Raw genomic sequence first — 20,303 nt, 5'->3', positions numbered from 1 at the left:
AGCGTCCACTGATTGGTTGGACTGAGGAGAAAGTAGGGGACAGGTACGACTCAGTGGTGCGCCTCTCAGACCAACAAACTTTACGTGGTCTCTGTGGCTGACCCAGAGACCACGAGTCACACAAATAAGCCGAACAGTGGTGTGTGAAACAGCCAAAATGTGATCTTCAAAACGCCTTAAAATCTTCAGTTGTGTTGCACCCACGCGATAGTCTACCTGTAGTGTTGTTTGGCCGAGAAACCCCCAAACGCAGACAACTGAATGGCTGGATGGAGGTCCAGCCACGCCCCCTTGCGGTAACCCTATGGAGAGGGCGGTATTGGATGGCGCTTTCCTCCAATGACGTCGTGAGAACAGGCGGGGCTTAAAAGACCGCCTCCGCTCTTCGGCAGACTGCAACCAGCCTGCTCACGTAACTTAATATAGTATGTGGACCAGTGGGCGGGGCTGTGAGCGCGGCCGCACACTGGCTGCTGCCGGAGGCTCTTCATTCAGCCTGCATGAGTCCGCGGACAGGAGCCGGACTGACCAGCGCGCTCTAATGAACGTGTGAGGTTTGTAGGCTGGGTCACCTCAGCAGCGTGCTGCAGCCTAAATACAGACAGCGGCAGGAATCGTTAGCAGACTGCAGTGCAGTTTCACATGTGAGCAACTTTCTGGAATGTAACACGTCTGAGTTTTATTTGTTAAAACCCAGACTCACAAACACATACAGCCGCTCCTGTTTGGATCATTATTCGGCAGAATAAGGTGAGTGTCCGGCTTTGTGCTCGTTACTTGTTACGGTTGTTATAAATGTGGCTTCAAATTGGAAACTTTCAAATAATAATAATATTTTAAAAAGTTGTTTTTAGTAGCTACCCTCTTCTCCTGGCTCAGTCTGCTTCACAGTGTTTATAATATCAATAGATGGTATATCTGCTTCTTTATGTCCCAATCAAACACATACATAACTGTTTAGACTGTTTTTTTTTTTTTTATTTCTGTTTACTAAGAGAAGAAAGTCTTAGTCCTTTAGTGTGTGTTATAATCATTATATTGTGGGAAGCTGTGTAAGAATCTTAGTGAGTGCAGTAACTACTGTATAATGGAACCTATGTGCTGACCTAGCTCTGAAATGTCAGTTTTTTCCATATGGAGACACATGACTCCATCTGAAAAAGGAAGATTCTTGTGTGTGTGTGTGTGTGTGTGTGTGTGTGTGTGATTTGAAATATGAGGAATGAAATATGAATGTGGCTTAATTGGCACGAACAGACAAACAAACTAGAGTCTGATAAGCCAAGACACTTGTCCTAGTAAAATCAGCTCTGATATACATCTGAATGTCTGATCTGAATGACCGATGCTATGTCAGTCACAGCTGTAGTTCGGGGACCTGATGCGAAACAAAACCCAGAGCCAGGGATCCGGGGCATTTTGGTTATTTTTTATCTTTGCTCCAAAGTGTGCTGCTGTCAGAGTCTAAAAGATTATCCTGTGTGTCCATCTACTTACACTCGTGTTGAGGCTTGTGCCATTTTTCCGGCTTGCTGTGTCAGTGCTGAGGTTGGCCCAGGAGCCATGAGCAGTGATGAGGATGTGTGCTGACAGCTGAGCGGGGCAGGATGAGGCTGTTCCATGACTGACTGAACTGGGCTGTTCATTGCACCATATGCTCCTCTTTATATCGTGCTGCTAAACATTTGGGCCTGCCTCATGACTCATGCTGTCTTCTTCTCCCTTCAGCCAATTCTAATCCTGCTGCTAAATGGGACAATCAGAACATTGTTACACGGTGAGCTTGAAAACGTTGTGGATTCCACTTTTGGCATTAGGTCTACCACTATAAAAACAGTATATAGGAGTCAATCACAATCCTTTTACAGCTTCCAGTAACTGACAGGTATCATGGAGAAGGCCATCCACCACTTGTCAGACTAAAAAATTTGGCTTCTGGGTGATAAACAAATGTAGAGTGAGCCTGGACCAGCTGTGTCAGTGGTGCACTGTGCACCACTGACACAGCTGTCAGACTGTGTGGGTGTTTCGGGTTTTTTTGTGTGTGGTAACCCAGAAGACTGGTTTGAGGGTGTCAGGTAGTGGGGTTTAACCATTAACAGTGCTGATCACCTGATACACGAGTCTGTGCACAGAAGAAAAAAGGGAAACCCAATCTGCTAAGGTTCTGCTAAGATGTGTTCGAGTCAAACAAGGATTTCAGAGTTTTGAGAAATGCTGCCACAAATGTTACACATCTGTTTGTTTTTTTATAACCAACATTTATTGTAATGTAATTCGCTTGCCCTGTACTCAGTGGAATGGCAATTTGAGACTTTTCTGCTCTCAAATTGAAAGTTTTCTTCTCTAATCTTCTTCATGTGGTCTTTTTTAGTTTTAGTCTCCTCCCCCGGAGACCTTTAAATGCAGGGAATATAAGTTATATTATAAGTTCTATCTGGATTTATTTCACCTTTAAGTATAAACTGAGCATGGGGCCTTGTAGACATTTCTGTCCTGACATATAACTCTGATTAGTGTCTGTGATTTTTTCTTCTTCTTTCATCTCTTTGCTGAAACTATGCTGTGGTGAAGGTTAGTTAACTGATGACACATAGCCTCTTCTCTGATGTTACAGAGCATGTTGTGGGGAAAGTAGGTTACTGGGCCATGTCCTGCAAGCTTAAACTGAAAGCTAGTCTGAATATTGCTAGAGCTGCTTAGTGTGACTGGGCATGCACAAATGGTGTAGGTCTGTGTAACAGCAAAGGGACTCCTCCTGCTTTCTGTCTCTTTAAGAAAACAGAGCCGCGCTCCACATAGAATGAATGTTGAATGTTCAACCCATGATGATTCATCACAAACACATGAAATGGGGTGTAATCTCACAACAGGTTGATTAATAGATCAGAGGTTGCAAATAACCAAGTCCCGCTTACCTCCGAACACCAGAGGTGTCATCTTTTTGTGTGTGATTAGCTCATTTTGGCCTTATTGTCTCAGTACTGACATTGACTTCAAGTCTTATCACGGTGTTTTGCTTTTTTCTTTAACAAACCATATTGATATAAAATCTTCCACAGAAAACTAGAAGGCATACAAATACAATGTAAGACTTTAGGTTAGCCAGTTATTTCCACAGACATCAAGAAAAGCAGACATGAGCACCACAGTGGCATGCGTACTTGGACAGAGCAGCAGCCAAAACATTTAAATAGGTAAGTTCGAGGTAATAAAACAGAAAAAAAGCTGAGAGAGATGGGAAACAGGCTCCCTGACTACATGAAAGAGGCATTCAGAGTATTTGTAATTTCCATCAGAGCTAGACTTTCACTGCTTCTTACCAACAACAGCTCTTGTTGTTTCAAGTGTTTTGCGTGCTCTCTGTCCCAGAGGAGACGTGCATGAAGCAAGTTACTTTGTCGCGTGTGAGTCAAGATAACAGCTTTTTTGTGACACTATTAAACACAAACAGGAAGTGTGTGTTGTAGAAAACAGCACAAATGAATGACTGTGGAAAGAAAAACACCGTTCTGGCAAATCTGTTTTGACCTCACAGGTTTTAATGGTTAAAGACTTATTTATCAGTGGAAAAAGTTGCGATTAAAAAACACACAAAGGGAAAACAACAAAAATACAACACATCTGACACACAGTCATAATTCCATCAGTTTTAATAAGATTGTGTTTTGAAGATGGCTGCAGACCCTCACTGTTGCACCTCTCTCCTGATCTCCTCTTTACATATCAGTAACAATTTGAAACAGAAATTTGAGATTAGGATTCATCTCTCCATCAAACCTGTTGCCACTGATTTTCAGTCCAGTTCTTGTGTAATCTGGCACACCTCAGCCTTTTCTCCCTATTCACCGAGGCCATTTCTGAGACTTCAGTGAACAGCAGATGCATCTCTGTCTTTGCTGCTGCTGAATTCTTTCATGTTTCTTAAGAATTTTAGATACTGTTCATCTGCCCTGGATAGTCTTTTCGTTTGCCCTCGACTTTTTCATTTCTCTCAAAAGCTTTTAAGGACACAAAGCGAGATATGCCAATTTTGTACAGCTAACAGCTCCTTGGAAATAATTTTGTTAGTGTAAAAAAACAATTTTATTCATGTTGAAAATGTGCTATGTTTTTCTTTTTCATAGATTCACCTAAAGAAATGGGAAGAAAATGTGTTTTTCAACAGGCTTCTATTAAAGTTCCTAAAGATACTTGTTAAAATTGATTATTTGCTCAGTTGTCTGTTATGTGAGAACACAACTGGGTCATCCTTTGAGTTAGGTCCATTTTTATGCTTGATTGTCTCAGTGTGAAGTGACGTAATGAATTAACAAGAGAAATGACTCCTCTTTAAAAAACCTTCCTAGCCTGGAGAACTGCTACTCAAATCCAAAAATTATAAGAAAGGCTGGCTCCTTGGAAGCAAAATATTGAGAATTGAAGGGTTGTTAAAGACTTTTACAGTCTATAAATCTATAAATGCAACTGACTATCGCAACATTGTTCCAGAAATGCTGTTGTTTGTGTTGTGGTATGACTGAGACTTCTCGTAGTTGGCCCCATTGTCCATGGCTCACTTGTCTCCTACAAAAGCCACAGTGATTTTTAATGAACTTCCCCAACAGCCAATCAGAATCAGAAAACTTTATTAATCCCGAAGGAAATTAGGCAATTCTGTCGTAAACACCAGGGTGAAAAAATGAAATTAGTTTAATTTAAAGTGTCAGTCAAATTGTTATTATTATTATAGTATTTTAATTAATTCGTTTATTTTTTAACTATATTATATTAAAAATTTGATATTTATATATATTTTTTCACATCCAGTTTTATGTCTAAGTTAACTATAATAACCTTGTTTAGGACAGAGCTGAATGTTAAGGAAGTTAACTAAAACTGAAATCACTGTGGCTTCTCTAGGAACTTCCTTCAACTGTAGTTAAAGTTTAATGACCATAATCTTACAACCAAGTGACCGAAGGACAATGGAGCCAATTACAAGAAGTAATTAACTCAGTCAAACCACATCACAAACAACAGCATTTCTGCAACAATGTTATTATAGTCGGTTGTATTTATGGAAAACATTTTTTATTTAGATACATGTACAGTGCAAAAGTCTTGAACCACCTTCTTCTAAAGAGCCAGAATTTCTTGCTAAAGCAACACCTTTGAATTCTTAATTTGGTGTCCAAGTCTAATGAAGTTGTCAAAGGGAATAGTTTTATTGCTGTGCACTTGCTGACCCCGATGTTACCCCAGATCATATCAGCTTTCTGTTAGCTGAGCTTTCTGATGTTGCGCTCTATTGCTCTATATCTTAGTAGTTATAGCCTTTCATTTCCTGGAGATGTGTTTTGGATCTTTGTCACAATGACAAACAAACTGAGCTCAGACCATGATGTTATGTTAGCTCTGCTGGGTAAGCAGTGTTGCCATTAATTTTGAACGAATCTCCAACAGCTGTCAACAGCAAAGTCTTGCAAAGATGCAGCAATTTGAACCAAAAATCTCAAATTTACACTTATGAGAACAAAATGCAGTTTTTCATTGGTTCATTCAGGGTATTTCTTTGTCCTATTGTGTCTTTTTATTACTTGTTGGAATTGGTAACCCATAGGAATCAACCCTTAAGGCCCAGTTTACGCAGTCTCATCCGAATATTTGGTGTTAATGTGTGTCCGCTACTTGAACTCTGGGAAGTAATGTGTCTCTAATGTGAGATGCTGGTAACTCTAATGAACTTATCCCCTGTGGCAGACATAACTCGTTGTCTTTCTCTTCCTGGGATTGTCCCCATGAGGATTAGTTTCATCAAGGTGTTAGTTGGCTTTTGCAGCTGAACTTGGGAAAAAAAACCCTCCAAACTTCTTGAAATTTAATTGAACTTTATATCTTAAAGTTATAATGGAATTTGAATTTTTCAGATTAGTGGTTCTTGCTACAGTAGCTGAATATTGTTGTTGAAGCGAACATGTTTATGTTTTAATGGTAAAATCTGTACAGAATCTATAATCCTAAAATTCAAATAGGGCTGTTTTTTAAGGCCCAATTATAATTGGTGAATAAAAATATAGAAAAACCACAATTATGATTTATATCAAACCAAGTTGGGTGCAAACTGGAAAAAAAGTAGCGAAGGCTTACATTTGAGAAGCTGGAACCAGGGAAATTGCTTCAGTGATTCACTATCAAACTAGAGGGCATCATCCTTGGTCTGAGACAGCTTAATCAAGCAATATCACACAAGAGTGAGTGCTGTTTATTGAATATTAGTACAGCTCTGAATGGTTTGCAGGGACAAGGCCACAGCCATGCCGATATTCTCTAAAGCACTATGGCCTTGAGTGAGATATTGCTATCTCAGGTATAAAATTAATTTAAAGTAATAAATGGCAAGAGATTGTGCTTTTAAAAAAAAAAATATATATATAGTGTGGTTTATTTTTTGATGTATTCGCTATTAAAATGGACTGCTGCCAGAAAATACATAAACACATTAACTTGTCGGCTCCTTTGTGTAGGCATTTTTTTTTATAGTGGAACTTTATTTCCACTCTTTGCCTCAAGTTCCATGTTACATGATTTTGCTATGGCACTGATTCTCAGGTTATGGTTGGTGTAAGAAGTAAGTGTCTTTGCAAATTCTGTGTAACATCTGTCACAGCTGGGCAGAGAATATTTCAGAGCCTTTGTGTTGCAGACAGCTGGCTTTAAAGCAGCCACAATTTAGCTTTACAGTCAAATATAGGCGAACAACTATATTTAGCAACTTTGAATGCATGTGAAATGTGTATTGTCCAATACAAATCAGTCAAATTACTTAGTTAAAATGATTATAAAAACATTGAAGTGACGCTTACCCTTTAAAGGCCAATCCACAGCCTTTATTTGTTGGCTTTAGATCGCTGTTGTCCGGTATTTCTGATTCTTAGGTAACATATTTCAGAGAACAATGACTCCTGATGGGAAGTAAGAAATGGTTCCAGTTGAAAGCTTGTACTAAATGGTCCATGGAATCACATGGCACACACCTTATCATTTCCTTATATCAGTGCTGGCATATTTTTGTGACAGTGATAATGAAATTGTTACACTGACTCTGTGGAATTCTGCTTATTTCCTCTGATAAAATTTGTTTAGGAATCAATAAAAGACCCAGTTAAGAAAGTGGCCTATAAGGATAATCAATGATGGCAGAGGTGTCAGTACAGTGTGTAGCAGTATTTGGGTTAAGGCCAAAAGCCACTGTTTATTTACACCATTTATTGCTACAGGGTTTATCTTCGATGGTGCTAGAAGCAACAGTCGCCATTAAATTAAATTAATACCAAGTGAAACTGACAGTTTTAAATTATGAACTTCTCTAAATGATGATTTTTTTCAGGTTGTTTGTTTGTTGATAATCTTGTGCGGCCTACTGTGTATGTCTAAATAATTTCTATTTGTAGTGTTTGTTCAAACTGTTATAGTTACTTTGCAGACACATCCCAGCCTTATTTTCTCTGTTTTATCATCTTTAGACTCTTTTGACCTGTTGGTCTGATGTGCTGTTTGGGAATTTTTAGACTTGTGAATACTTGATCAATCTCCAGTAAGAAGATAATGTGGAAGCATTTATAGCCGTAAGGGCAGACATAAGACAGACATGCAGACTGTTATCATTAATCAGAGCCGTTCCTTTTTGTTCCATACCCCTCTATACCGAGGCCTGCTTGCCTTTTGCTTCCTTTGGCCAGTGGAACTATGTTGCACATGACTCCTGAGAGTATGACTGGTATTCATGTCACCCTCTTTGGCCTTGTAACTATGACAGACAAAATGTTCAGCAGCAGTTATATAACTGCCTCTACTGACGTCATCGGCCTTGCTGGTGTCACTGAACTCTTGCTCTAAAGCACACAGTGATTGTCCTCAGTAGCTGCAGGCTCAGAGCCATTACGCCATCATTAAGACATTTGGCTTTTTCAAATCTATTTATTCCTTTTATAAAAAGAGAAAGCTTTCCTTTTTCTGCCACTGAGACCAGTCACATTATGTGAATTTGCTTCCTCTCTTTTTATTTGTGGCATGAAATGACATTACCTGAAACTACCGTGTGTGAGAGCTCCTCAGTGACACTGCACTAATACTGACCTTTCAGAAAGGTTTTTATGGTACTTCATCATTCAAAGGAGTGAGGATCTACATAAATGAGGTTCTTTTAGAAGCTGTTATCATCATCTGAGTGATACACAGTGTGCTTTGTCTACAAATAAATGCCCCCCCCCCCACCCGTGTGTCTCTAAAATATAGCTGATTCACAGGATGTAACATTTATTCTTGCTTCACTACAAAAGGTTACGTTTAAGAATCGGGTGTGGCCACACATTGTGTGTCAGATGAAGAAGAAAAATGGGCCTCGCAGTGTGTGTGTGACCTAGATCTAGTGATTCAGATCTCCAGTTGAGGGTGTTGGCTGCATGTGCATTACAACGTTGTTTGCTTTAGTGGAGTCACAACAAGATCGTGTCAGGTCTGATGGTGAAATGAAAAGGGCCCTCCCACACACATTTCTTTCTTCCTTTAATGTTAAGTAAGCCATATGTAATCTGTGATGTCATGGGGCAAAACCTGAACATGTCCACTGATGGCGAACTGGAGAGTTCACATAGTGCTGTGATACTTGAATTTCATTCTTAGTCTGGGTCCAGCCAATGAGTTCATTACACTTTCCTACTAAAACTTTCCAGTTTCTGAGTTGTTGTTTTTTTTTTTTTTTAATTTAAGTGTTTAAACTTTTTTACTGATTTTCACTCACTGTCCACTTTATTAGGTACATCGTGCTAGTACTGGGTTGAACTCCCTTTCCCATGCAGCACCACCTTAATTCTTCATGGCACAGATAAAACAAGGTGAACTCAATGTCACGTTTAAGAAGTCAGTTTGAGATGATTTGAGTTTTGAGAGATTATCCCGTAGAAAGCCATCATCAGGGTACACTGTGGCCATAAGTGGTTGGACAATATTCATGACCTCATCCAAGCTTTCATGTTGTTTTCACTCCAAACTGACCCGACCGTCTAAATGTTGCAATGCAAGACTCATCAGACCAGGCAACATTTTTCCAGTCTTCTCCCAGAACAGTGGAAAGTAGCATAAGAAAGGGCACAAGGCATTTTTGCCCAGAGTAATGAAACACCTCTTCGTTACACCCAGAAAATTTCCCCTCACTGGAAATCTCCTTTCTTTCCTTTTCCGATGCTCGATTTGAACTTCAGCAGGTCGTCTTGACCATGTCTACGTGTAAAAATGTGATTGGCCGATTACATTTTTTCCATTAACGAGTAGTTGAACAGGTGTACCTAAAAGAGTAGCTGGTGAGTGCACGCGCATCTTAAGAGAAACACAGAAACATATGATAAAATTGATGGAAATCTACAGGAAGTTCTATTCCACCATCAAGAGGAAGCCAAAAAGACTTTTTTTCAGTTTTTTTTACAGAGCTGGCAGTGATTTTAGGTTTCTTGAAGGACACTTCATGATTCATGAATTATTATCACATTAAAGCATGAGTAATGTGCACACATAGTTCCACTCAGATGCAATGGCCTCTTTAAGCTTAGCTGTCTGAAAGAGAGAAAACCAGTTGTGTTCCTTTATATATTTGCACATATACACTGTAACAAAGGTTTATGCTCACAATAAACATGGTGGAATTTCAGTTATTAAAATCAATGTAGGTACAAGAAATCCCTTTAAGCCAAAGGTTCTTTTGTTTGCGAGGTGCAGCCAGTCTGGAGAAAGTTAACAAAAAGAGAGGGTAAACAAAGCTAAAGTAGCTGCACCTGAACTGCGTGGCATGCACAGCTACTCCAAGAAGTCCAAGAAGACAAATGTAGTGTAGGAAAGAAGCATTACAGGTAAAAACATAAAAATATGAAAACTAGTCATTATGCGAGTTGTTTTCCAGAGACTTCTGATGATCCAGCCTTCTGTCATTAATAATGTAGATGTTATTAATTCACTTTCTCAGTTGACTGAGCATCCATCCTGATTACGTGTTAACATTTGTACTACTTTTAAACCACTCATCGGATGAATAAAAGATGCACGATGAGCAGGTTTTGTATTCTGTAGTTCAGCTGAAATGTTAAACTGCCTAAAATAACATGAAATATTTTCATGTAGCTCAAAAATAATCAAATCGAATCAAATATCTGCAGTCCACTGATTTTTGTTTCGGTAGAATAAGAATTAGGCAGAGTGGATATTTGGCCATAGAGGAAGCCAATATTCAATGTGTTTTAGTCTTTCCTCAAAGAGAATAATTTATAAGCTGCTTTCTACTGTTCTGTGAAACTTAAGAGAGGTTTGCGTGCTCTCAGGAGGAGAGCATTGAAGATATGGAAGCCATCGTTTCATAACCAGGAAAATGAAACGGCAATAGATAGGAATGGAGACATAAGGTCATTTTTTCCATGGACTCTTTGCGAAAGGCTATTTAAGTTCACTTCAGAGTCTGTGCATAACAGAGGGGCCGGTTGCAGTTTCATAAACACTCACTGGTGAATTCATAACAATGACGTTCGGGTGAACAGCTCAAAAATGCTTCATTTGGAGGCGATGTTTAAGAATGAGACAGAATCTAATCAAAGATCTAACTTGGCATCCGAGCTTGAGTGGTGAAAAGAAAGAGCTCCGCTGCCCTTTCCACCCATGCCCCAGAATGGTGACCCACATATTTGCTCACACTGCCTTAGGTAATTGCATCTTTTTTTTCCCTGAGCAGCAGCAGCAGGCAATAACAGGCTTGGAGTAACTGTGATTCATTTGGAATTGTTGAAAGAATATAATTATAAGAAAATTTGAGAGTGGATCTACCTGGTGAAAGGATGTTTGTTTTATGGGACTGCTTTCTCATTGAAAGGATGCGACCATCCACATTCACCACACACTCCGTGCTGTGTGGTGAATGTGTAATTACAAGGCACTTTTGACTAAAGTGTTACCAAAAAGTAAACGTGGAATATATGAAGAAGAAAATCTACATAAAATATGCAGGTTGACTAATGGTTGACTAGGTTGATGGCTGTGAGTTGTGAATTAGTAGCTGCGAGGTTGATGTGAACTAGGATTCATGTTCTTAGCTGATTAGCTGATTATTCAACAGGTGCATTAACAGGTGCAGTTAGGAAAACAGGGTAAAAGAACAGTTTTTTCCCCCCCACAGGTGTGGATGTGTTAAACTGCTCTGAGTAGAGTGGGGTTCAGCTGTTGCCTGGGGCAGGATTAGTGTGGAGCTTCTGTCTGGTAGTGATGGGCAAAGCTTGTGGGAAAACTCTCCCGAGAAGGGACATAATGAATTGTTTCTTTACTGTTTTCCTTTTTTCATTTCATGCATTTGAATGAGCTCTAAGGCTTTAGCCGTGGTGCTCCATCTATACTCAATTACACGGTGTGAAAAGTCATTTAGCATCACCTCCGGATGTGATTTTTCTTCCTTCTGTGAGACAGAGCTCACTATTTTGAAGCATTAAGCCACATATGTCTTGAAATTCTTTTCATTTGTTCTTCTTTAACAAGTGGCGTTGAGGTAAATCGTTTGTAGCCTGTAGCTGAGCCCACACTAACAAATTTCTGCTAAAACGAAAGCAACTGTTGCACACTGATAACATGGTGGTGTAGGTCGACACAGCAGAAAAGTGTCAATGATGATGTCTTTAAAAAAATAGCAACAGAAAGCTACTGTCCCGTCTTACTGCAGTGTTATTTTCATTTGAGTCAGAAAATAAACTTACTCGTGTTGCATCAAGTCACTGTGTGCCACACCGAGCACACAGTCCATATAAAGAAATTTAAAATTAGGTGAAAACTCCTGTAGCAACCCAAGCAAGTGACCATAGTTTATCATAGTTTAAGAAAGATGATACATGAAAATATTGACACAGGGCTGATCAGAAAGACTAGTGTATTTAGAGGTATATTTTACTTTATTTTACAGTAGAAAAATATTAATTATGGAAGCAATAAATGTTAGTATATTGGCAATGCAGTGGCTTATAATATACACTTTATTAGGTACACTTTTCTAGTACTGGATTGGACCCCTTTTACCTTCAGAACACTTTAATTCTTCAATAAACTGCGGGAAACCTTCCTCAGAGATTTTGCTCCATATTGACATGATAGCATCTCACTGCAGATTGTAGGCTACACATTCATGATGCGAATCTCTCGTTACATCACCTCCCAAAGGTCATTTGAGTTCAGTGAACTCATTGCGACGATCAATAAACCAGTTTCAGTTGATTTGAGCTTTGCCACATGGTGCATTACCCTGCTTGAAAAAGCCATGAAAAAGATGGGTGCACTGTGGTCATAAATGGATGAACAATACTCGGGTCGGCTGTGGTGTTTGAACAATCCTCAAATGGTACTATGGGGTCCCAGCGTTTCATTTTGTTTAAGCCAAATTCGGACCCTAAAGTCAAGATATTGCAGCAGAAATTGAGACTCGTCAGACTAGGCATGTTTTGCTCAGTGTGGTGAGTCTGTGTGAATTTTAGTCTCAGTTTCTTGTTCTTAGCTGGCAGTGATGGGACGCTGTGTGATCTTCTGCTGCTATAGCCCATATATTCAATGTTGGATCTGTTCAGAGATGCCCTTCTGCACTCCTTGGTTGTGATGAGTGGTTGTTTTGAGTTATGCTGCCTTCCTATCGGCTTGAGTAGCTTGGGCCCTTCTCCTGTAACCTCTGGCATCAACAGGGCATTTACCCCCAGAGAACCGCTGCTCTCTGGAGACTTCCCTTTTTCAGATCATTCTCTATAAACCCTAAAGATGGTTTTGTGGAAAAATCCCTGTAGATCAGCAATTTCTGAAATACTCAGAGCAACCTCTCTGGCCCACTTAAATCAAATTTCTTTTTCATTCTGACGATCGGTTTGACTTTAGCGGATCATCATCAGACTATGTTTTCATGCCCAGTTTTAGTCATGTGATTGGCTGATTAGATATTTGCACTAAAGAGCAGTTTCAGCATGTGTACTTACAGTATTAAACTGTGTAGATTTTGGCACATATACTGTAAAATTAACAGTGACATGCTGGAAAACCTTGATGCCAGTATTAAACTTTAGGTTAACATGTACATTTATTGCGTAGCAGTCCTGAAGCTTGTATCTCATCTGTTGTTGTGGGTTGAGAGTGAGTTAAAACTGCTGTAAGGAGAAATCAAAGCATGCAGCCAGCAAGGTTGCTTTGGCACTTTATTAATAGTCAACAGTGTAACAAATGACTTCCTGAGTTATGTATGAGAAATCTTGTCGACCAGAAGAAAAATGGAAACCGGCAGCTTGATGGGCATAGCTGGGAGAAAGTAGACACTACACATTGTTACCATGGGAACACAGAGTGAACAGCAGTGCCACCGTCTAATTAATGAAAGTCAGTGCTTCAGCAGAGGGCCGCAATGACATCATCAATACCAGCAGCACAGATGTAGCGAGAGGCAATATGGCTTAATGTCTGAGTAATTATACAAATAGTCACTTTTCACTGATGAAGCTGGAAGCAGTCTGGAAAAAGGTGCAGCATGTAAAGAACGCAATGATGTGACTTCATTATGGAGTGACGCCTGCTTATGAGCACTAAATGTCATCTCATTATCCAATAGCATGACCTACATAAAAAGAGCGCCACTAATCTCTATGTAGTCGGATGGTGAATAATGCAGTAAAATGTGGGAGATCTTTATGAATCTTAGATCTTGTTGGTTGCTGGCAAGGTAACAATGGACTTCAGAATGTTTCTATACAATCAGTCTGGCATCCTGTACTATCTGCTCAATGATTTGGTACTGTAATGTGTGTGTAGTGTGCATGGAGTATGCTATAGAAATAAGAACACAACACAGATCTTTAGTTGCTTTCAGTTATTTGAAAGTCTTTCATTTGCTGACTTATTTATTCATTTAATACACAGCAGGTGTCAGGAGTTTCTGTGTTAACATGTCATTAAATATGTAAATAGCGGTCATCACTTTATATGAGAGTTAACAATGCAAACAGGACTGCAGTATAGCACAGCAGTGCTCAGAGCTAAACGCTACTGTCAGCATATGTTTAACTGACTTTAATATGTTAGCGTGCTACCATTTGCTAATTAGCACTAAATTCAGCACATTTGAGAATTACATGAGAAAAGCCATTTTGGCCCAGTTTTGCAATATATTGAAAACATACTATTGCAGTTTACTCTGAGAATCTTCAGAAGACTAAATCTATATATAATTAGGTCAAGGGCTCACCAAAGTCACTAAGAAACATTTCTGGGAATCATTACCCAGTCAAGACAAACAACCGCCAGACCTGATTGACCAGCACTGTCATCCTTAAAACTAAGCCACTACACACAGCAGTGGTGGTAATTAGGTCAGAGCGCCACATCCTTGTTAGATTTGCTCTATCAGCCCAAAGAACATTATTCGTTTGGCACCAACACTACTCATCCATGGAGGGGCACATTTGGAAGTATTTGTGCTCTAAAATGTTTTGGCGAGAGCTTCAGAACTTACAGTGTCAGACCTTTGAAAAAGACAGTCCCAGTGCTGTGTATGCATTACTGAAGCTTGAGGAAAAAATTAATGGAGCATTAAGAGACAAAGCAAGCATGTACTTAACGGGAGTTAGGTGGTGGAGGAATCCTAAAGTGAAGCACTCTGTTTAGGAAAGAAAAGTACTCACTGACTTTGGATCTTTTTTTTCTGATACCTTTTAGGGCATCACAATTTCAGAGTTGACAGATGGGTAAATCTGAGTGTACCTTATGCAGTTTATTAACTTCATTTTGCTTAATTTCTGGATGGAGTTTGTAGATTTTTACCAATCATAACCCCATGAAGCCTCTGAATACCTCTGTGTGGTCTAATTGTAGGTTGTTTGAACTCCTCGTGACTGATTTATCCTCCAGGACTTCTGTCTGTTTCATTCACCAGCTCATATGAGAGAAGTGTCTTTTACAGGTCTGATCACAGTATAAGCAAACCTATATTTTTGCAATCTAGTTTCTAGAGGCATATTTACAGTTGATGCTTGAAGCTGACTCTTAATAATTATTTACTATTATTCATGCTTTTAGTCTGAAGTGCATCGGTTTGCTTCTTACTGTTGCCAGACTGTAAGTGAAAGTACATTTTATTCTAGTACTTTTGTGAAAGTGACTTAAGCCTCCAGAAACCATCAAAATTATCTGCAGTAACAAACCTTTCATTCTTACTTTCGCTCGCTTTCTTTCGTTCTTGAGCAGGCTGAAATTGCACGCGTATAGTTTAGTTTTCCGTTTTTGGTTTGCGTTAGCACACAGCGCATTTTGCATAGTTTCTTTGTTTAAGTTGAGCCATCGCAAACATGTAAATCGTGCTGTTTCTTCTTTGAGATGGCTGCATTAACGATAGCTTCCTCGGGATACATTAACAATACATTATTCTTGCTATGTTTTCTTCTATTTTTCTTTTTTCAACTTGTCAGCAATTCCTTTTCCCCCCCAAGGTTGAATTAGGTCACATTAGCTGTGCTGCATGCTCTACGACTTGATCGGCTACATTTCTTCAATATAAATAAATCCATTAATTACAACAGGTAGTGACTAAAATTTAAGGACAGTTCACCTCTTCCCAGCCCTACCTACCAGATTTGTCATCTACCTGACTTTCAAGTTTCTCAGTCGTGACAGAAACTAGAGCAACCAGTGTGATCACACTATGGGAGTAACACAGAAAGGGACAGCACTGAATGCAACACTGAATTTGCTCAGTGCAGTATGGGGGTGTCAGAGGTGCACTGTGCCCTCCACTTTGTTGGATGCACTGTTACAAACTTTAGTTTTAAGTAATGCAGACCTGTCAAACTAAGCTGTTCCTTCTGCTGTGTTTTATTTGTATTTTATTTTTTTAAAATAGTATATCTTTTTATTCATAGAAGATACTTAGGAGTTCTGCAGATATCCCAGCAGTTCTGCAGTCACTTTCATAAGTGCAGGACTGAGGATGTTGCACAAACTACACAGATGTTAGGTGTGCAAGACGTGTGTAAAACTGTGTAGCTGCAGTGGTGCAGCCACTATCAGGAGTGGTAATACAAGGCTTTTAGTTTCAAGGTTGGTTAGCGCTGACAAATCACAGCGGAGTCATGCCAACGATGCAAGAGTCAGTTAAGAAGGTTCAATCACCTGATGGAGGATGTTTATGTCTCCAGAGAGGCTTCATGTATAACTTGGCTGGCAGAACTGGCATCATCCTGGTACCACCTCATGAGCCAGTCACTGAAATTGGGACTACTACAACAGCTGCAGGCTGCATCAGCTGTGTGGAAAATGTGACTCATTACATTAAGATGGTCATTGAGACAAGTGGTCTGCATATCTACCGTGGCCTCAAATGTGCGTCTGGAGTTCAGGGACATCTGGAGAGAAATTCAAATCATAAAACATCACGACGACCGGCCGAGCCAGAAACAGACGCTTTGACTTTGAAATTATGTGTCCATGGTTTTTTTTTTTTTAAATTCCAAATACTTTTTCCCTGTCTGGGTTAAAACATTGATTTTCTTTTGTTGTCACCTTAGCAATAAAACCTGTATGCTTTAAAAGCAATGCTGGGAAAAAAGGACCCAGAAGGACCCACAAAATATAGAAAACAAAGTAAAGATTTTCATGTCATCTGTTCAGATTATTTTACTGAAACTGTTCTCTCCTCAAATTTTTAATATTTTCTTGCATTTTACAAGTTGCTCTGTTTTATTGATTTAAATGGATTTAGCAAAACCTCTTCAAAGTACACGCTGGCACTCACAGGTCAACACTCACACTCTTCATTATGAAAAGCTCAATTTTTCTAATTAAGAACATGCACTTAAAGCTCTCTGATGTCAAAGGCTAACTTGTCAAAGCAGTTGACACTCACTCTCTAATGAGATGAGGCACAACAGGTGACAACGTTGATTCTCTTGTGCTCTGTGCTCTTTATTCACACGAGAACTGGCCTTGATTACAAGATCTGCCATTAAAGAAACATATTTATGTAACCCAAAGTATTTTAAATAAGAAGGAAAGGATAGCACATCAGTGCAATCAAAGATGTGGCTATTTCCTACTGAAAAGTTTTTTTTTTTTTTTGTTATTATTTTACTTAACATTGTCTAAATAATCCAAAATATGGTCTCCTCAGTTGTTTGTGAGTAAGCAAGCCTCACATGCAGTTAATAATGTAAACCATCTATGTTGCTAACAAGTACAGTAGAGCTTGATATTTGGGAAAGTATAAGTGTAAAAAGAGTCTCACATTTACACATTTGGCACCTAATTGTTCACGATTACTGTTTTTAAGATTATGGTCTTTAAAGATCTTAAAGATCTTTAAAAATTAAAGGTGCATTCAGAAATGTCATAGGGAAACAAAATAACTAATTAGTCTACCTACCATTAAGTTATTAGAAATCATTTATCAAGTAATGAGGGCTATAATCAGTAGCAGTGAAATCGTGGCTTTAGCCACATAGACTAAGTGGCATCTCCATACAAAAGCCATCCATACATGTCATGTTAATAAAATTTAGGACTTGGTTAAAATGGCTGGTGTACTGATAGGCTTTGTCCAAATAGTACAATTAGATAAACTACTGATATGACTGTGACAGTCATATAGGCGTACTACAGTAAAACCTCTGCCTCATTTTTTAACGCTCCAAATAATTTCTCCATGTAAATGCTCTCTTTGGTTCTTTTAACATTCTCGACATGCCCACATCTGTAGCTGCTTGTGAAGCCACTTGACAGACACAAAATACTTGGAGGCTGTCCATCATTAAAGCTTGAAATTAGTCATGTAGACTGCTGACCCACATTTGGGACTTCAGCTGAGGAGAGAAGGGAACCAGGAAGTTAAAAAAAAAACACACACATAGGAAGTGTATGGGGAAGTACTTGGGGGGCAAAACAAAAGTCTACAGCGTCTTGTTTTGGTTATACATTGAGGTGTTGTCATCTTTCTGTATGGCCTGCCTCCCTTCACCCTGCAGATTTAAATAAATGGTTTATAAACTTATAAACAGGGTCAGACAGGCTAATCTGCTCTGTGTTGCTGGCAGGGAGGAGGCACCGTTCACCACCTCCTCCTGCCCATGTGATTTGCCTTAATATATCAGCAGTACCTTTAAGGTCAATTTGCAGCATGCCATCACCCCCTCCTATAGACTCCTTCTTGTGAATGTAAAACTATATCTTAGTAGATTAAAGGTTAGGCTCCTATGGCCAAGTCTCGGTAGGCTTCACAGTTTCAAACAGTCGGAAAACTGCGGTGCAAAAGCCACATTACAAATCTACTCTTCTTTGCATTGCTCTAATGACATTTTAGTGGGTTGTTATTATTCATTAAGCACGTGTTAAAGATTGCAATCTGCCCCCTTCCTTCCCGGTCACAAGCGCAGGTTTCTTTCGGTTGTGTTGCACAGCATTGCTGCTTATGCTGCTGCTGCCTTCGTTACCCGAGTATTGAGCTACCAGCTGACCTACTTTCTCTGCTCTCAGCCACTCGGTCCTGTTTACAAGCCGCTGCCAGCGGAGGATGTGGAGTACAGACCCTGGAAAAGAGAGAGAGAGAGAGAAAGACCGCAACTACAGAAAAAAAAGCCACGAATCAGAAATTTGGTCCTCTGTTGTTGATAAATTAGGACTGTCAAAGCCGCAGAGAGCTCACCGGCGATTAATAACAGCACGTTATTAACTTAAGGCGCTGTTATGCAATTTAACGCTTTCAGCGCTCTTGCTTGGTTAGTCAGAGGCTGCTGATTGCGCTCGGCTGCTATGCTGTAGTTTTTACATTTTTTTTCTTTTAAAAATGACTAGTTTGGTTAAAGTTAAGTGTGGATTCGGATTTCTGCTGGAGACCTGTTTTCAAGGTATGTGAGATTTAACTTAAGCTTTCAGTTTCGCGTCACTGTGACAGACGAGCGCAAAATGTTGTCATAGGCTGCTGCCACCCGCTTACTCCGTTTTATATGATCAAAGTTCACGACTGGACTCTTTTCCCAATAAAAGAGAGGTGGGCGAAAGCGTGTTTATTAGACGGAGCACAGGCTGATTTGGCTGGTTTGGGTAAAATCCAGGTGTCCGTATGTTTGACAGCGTTAGCGCTCTTGAATGCTGCTTACATGTTTTCAGCTCAGAGTCATCAAGTGCCCTGGTTACAAGGCTGAAATAACCTATTTTTCCCTCCACCCGTTGTGCCCCCGATGATGACATTAATGGCCAAAACACCAAAGGGGTTTTCGTCATTGCTTCCTCTAAGACGCCACAAAGAAAAATGTTAAATGTCACCGGAAAATGTATGCTTAGATAATTTCTCAGCAGGCTTAGGGTCAGGCTGATGTTACCCAACCTGGCAGCTTTAAGCCTACTGGAGTTCACATTTCTCTGACAAACCCACAGGTCTTCGAATTCACAGTCCATTCAGGGCTTTTTGTTTATTTATTTATTTGTTAATTTAATTATTTGAAACTGAAAGGGATTTCTTATTAGAGCAAAGCATTTCCACTGTTTGAGTCTACATCAAGTGTGGCAATGCTATTTATTTACCCTGTACATACTGGGAAGTTAAAGGGTCAGTGAGGGCTGTCAGTGGCCTTTCCTCTGTTTTTCATTTATAGGTTTGCAGCCAGTTGAAGTGCTTCCTGCTTTCTTATCGGTTAAAGGCAGCTACACCTACACTGGAAATCATAACACGACACATTTAGAAAGATGTTTTTATATGTTATTGAATGCATTTTGAAACAAGTGTTCATGTTTGCATGTGCTCATCTGTGCGTACAGTATGCAGCGTTACACGTGTGTTTGATAAATGGTGGTGAGGTTGTAAGCTTTCAAATAACCAATAATATGAATGTTGTACAGTCATGACGCAAATGAGAAAAGGGTAAATGCTGTGCAAATTATTTCAGATTTTATGTAATCTAGGCTTAAGCAGCAAGACCTAGATACATGTTAAAAACGTTTCCACACTGACTGAAATAAAGCTTGTCCAAGCCCAGTTAGTGTTTACCTGACGGCTTGAGCTGTCAGCTCAAACCCAGATGCAGGTGGATGTGGTCAGACAGTTTAAACCTGCAGACGAGCAGATAGTAGTCGTCCAGCGCCAGAGCCACAGAACAGCTTTCTGTGTGGAATACCAGAGTAGTTGTGGGGAATGGTGTTGGCTGTCAGAAAACCTGCAGAGAGACTTTTTCTGTTGCCTGGTTCACTTTCCTGTGTGTTATTCTAGGGTTGCAAAAAGTTATATATAATACTTT

The 20,303-nt window shown here is 39.6% G+C and overlaps 1 protein-coding gene across 3 annotated transcripts in view; it reads left to right on the top strand.

Moving 5' to 3' along the window:
• The first annotated feature begins 476 nt into the window (after positions 1-476).
• The window catches only part of npas2 (neuronal PAS domain protein 2), a 41,166-nt gene continuing 21,339 nt past the window's right edge, over positions 477-20,303 (top strand). For 2 of the 3 annotated variants that reach the window (XM_042220812.1, XM_005922011.3), the window contains exon 1: positions 477-750. The gene's annotated coding sequence lies outside the window, so the exon portion shown is untranslated. Of the gene's footprint in view, positions 751-4,757; positions 18,918-20,303 lie in introns of those variants that run through there. The other variant, XM_005922010.3, reaches the window with a different exon arrangement.

Source organism: Haplochromis burtoni, unplaced genomic scaffold, assembly GCF_018398535.1.
Source record: "Haplochromis burtoni strain Fernald_Lab_line unplaced genomic scaffold, NCSU_Asbu1 Contig_56, whole genome shotgun sequence".
Lineage (NCBI taxonomy): Eukaryota > Metazoa > Chordata > Actinopteri > Cichliformes > Cichlidae > Haplochromis > Haplochromis burtoni.
This window is presented reverse-complemented; position numbering and strand designations above follow the sequence as displayed.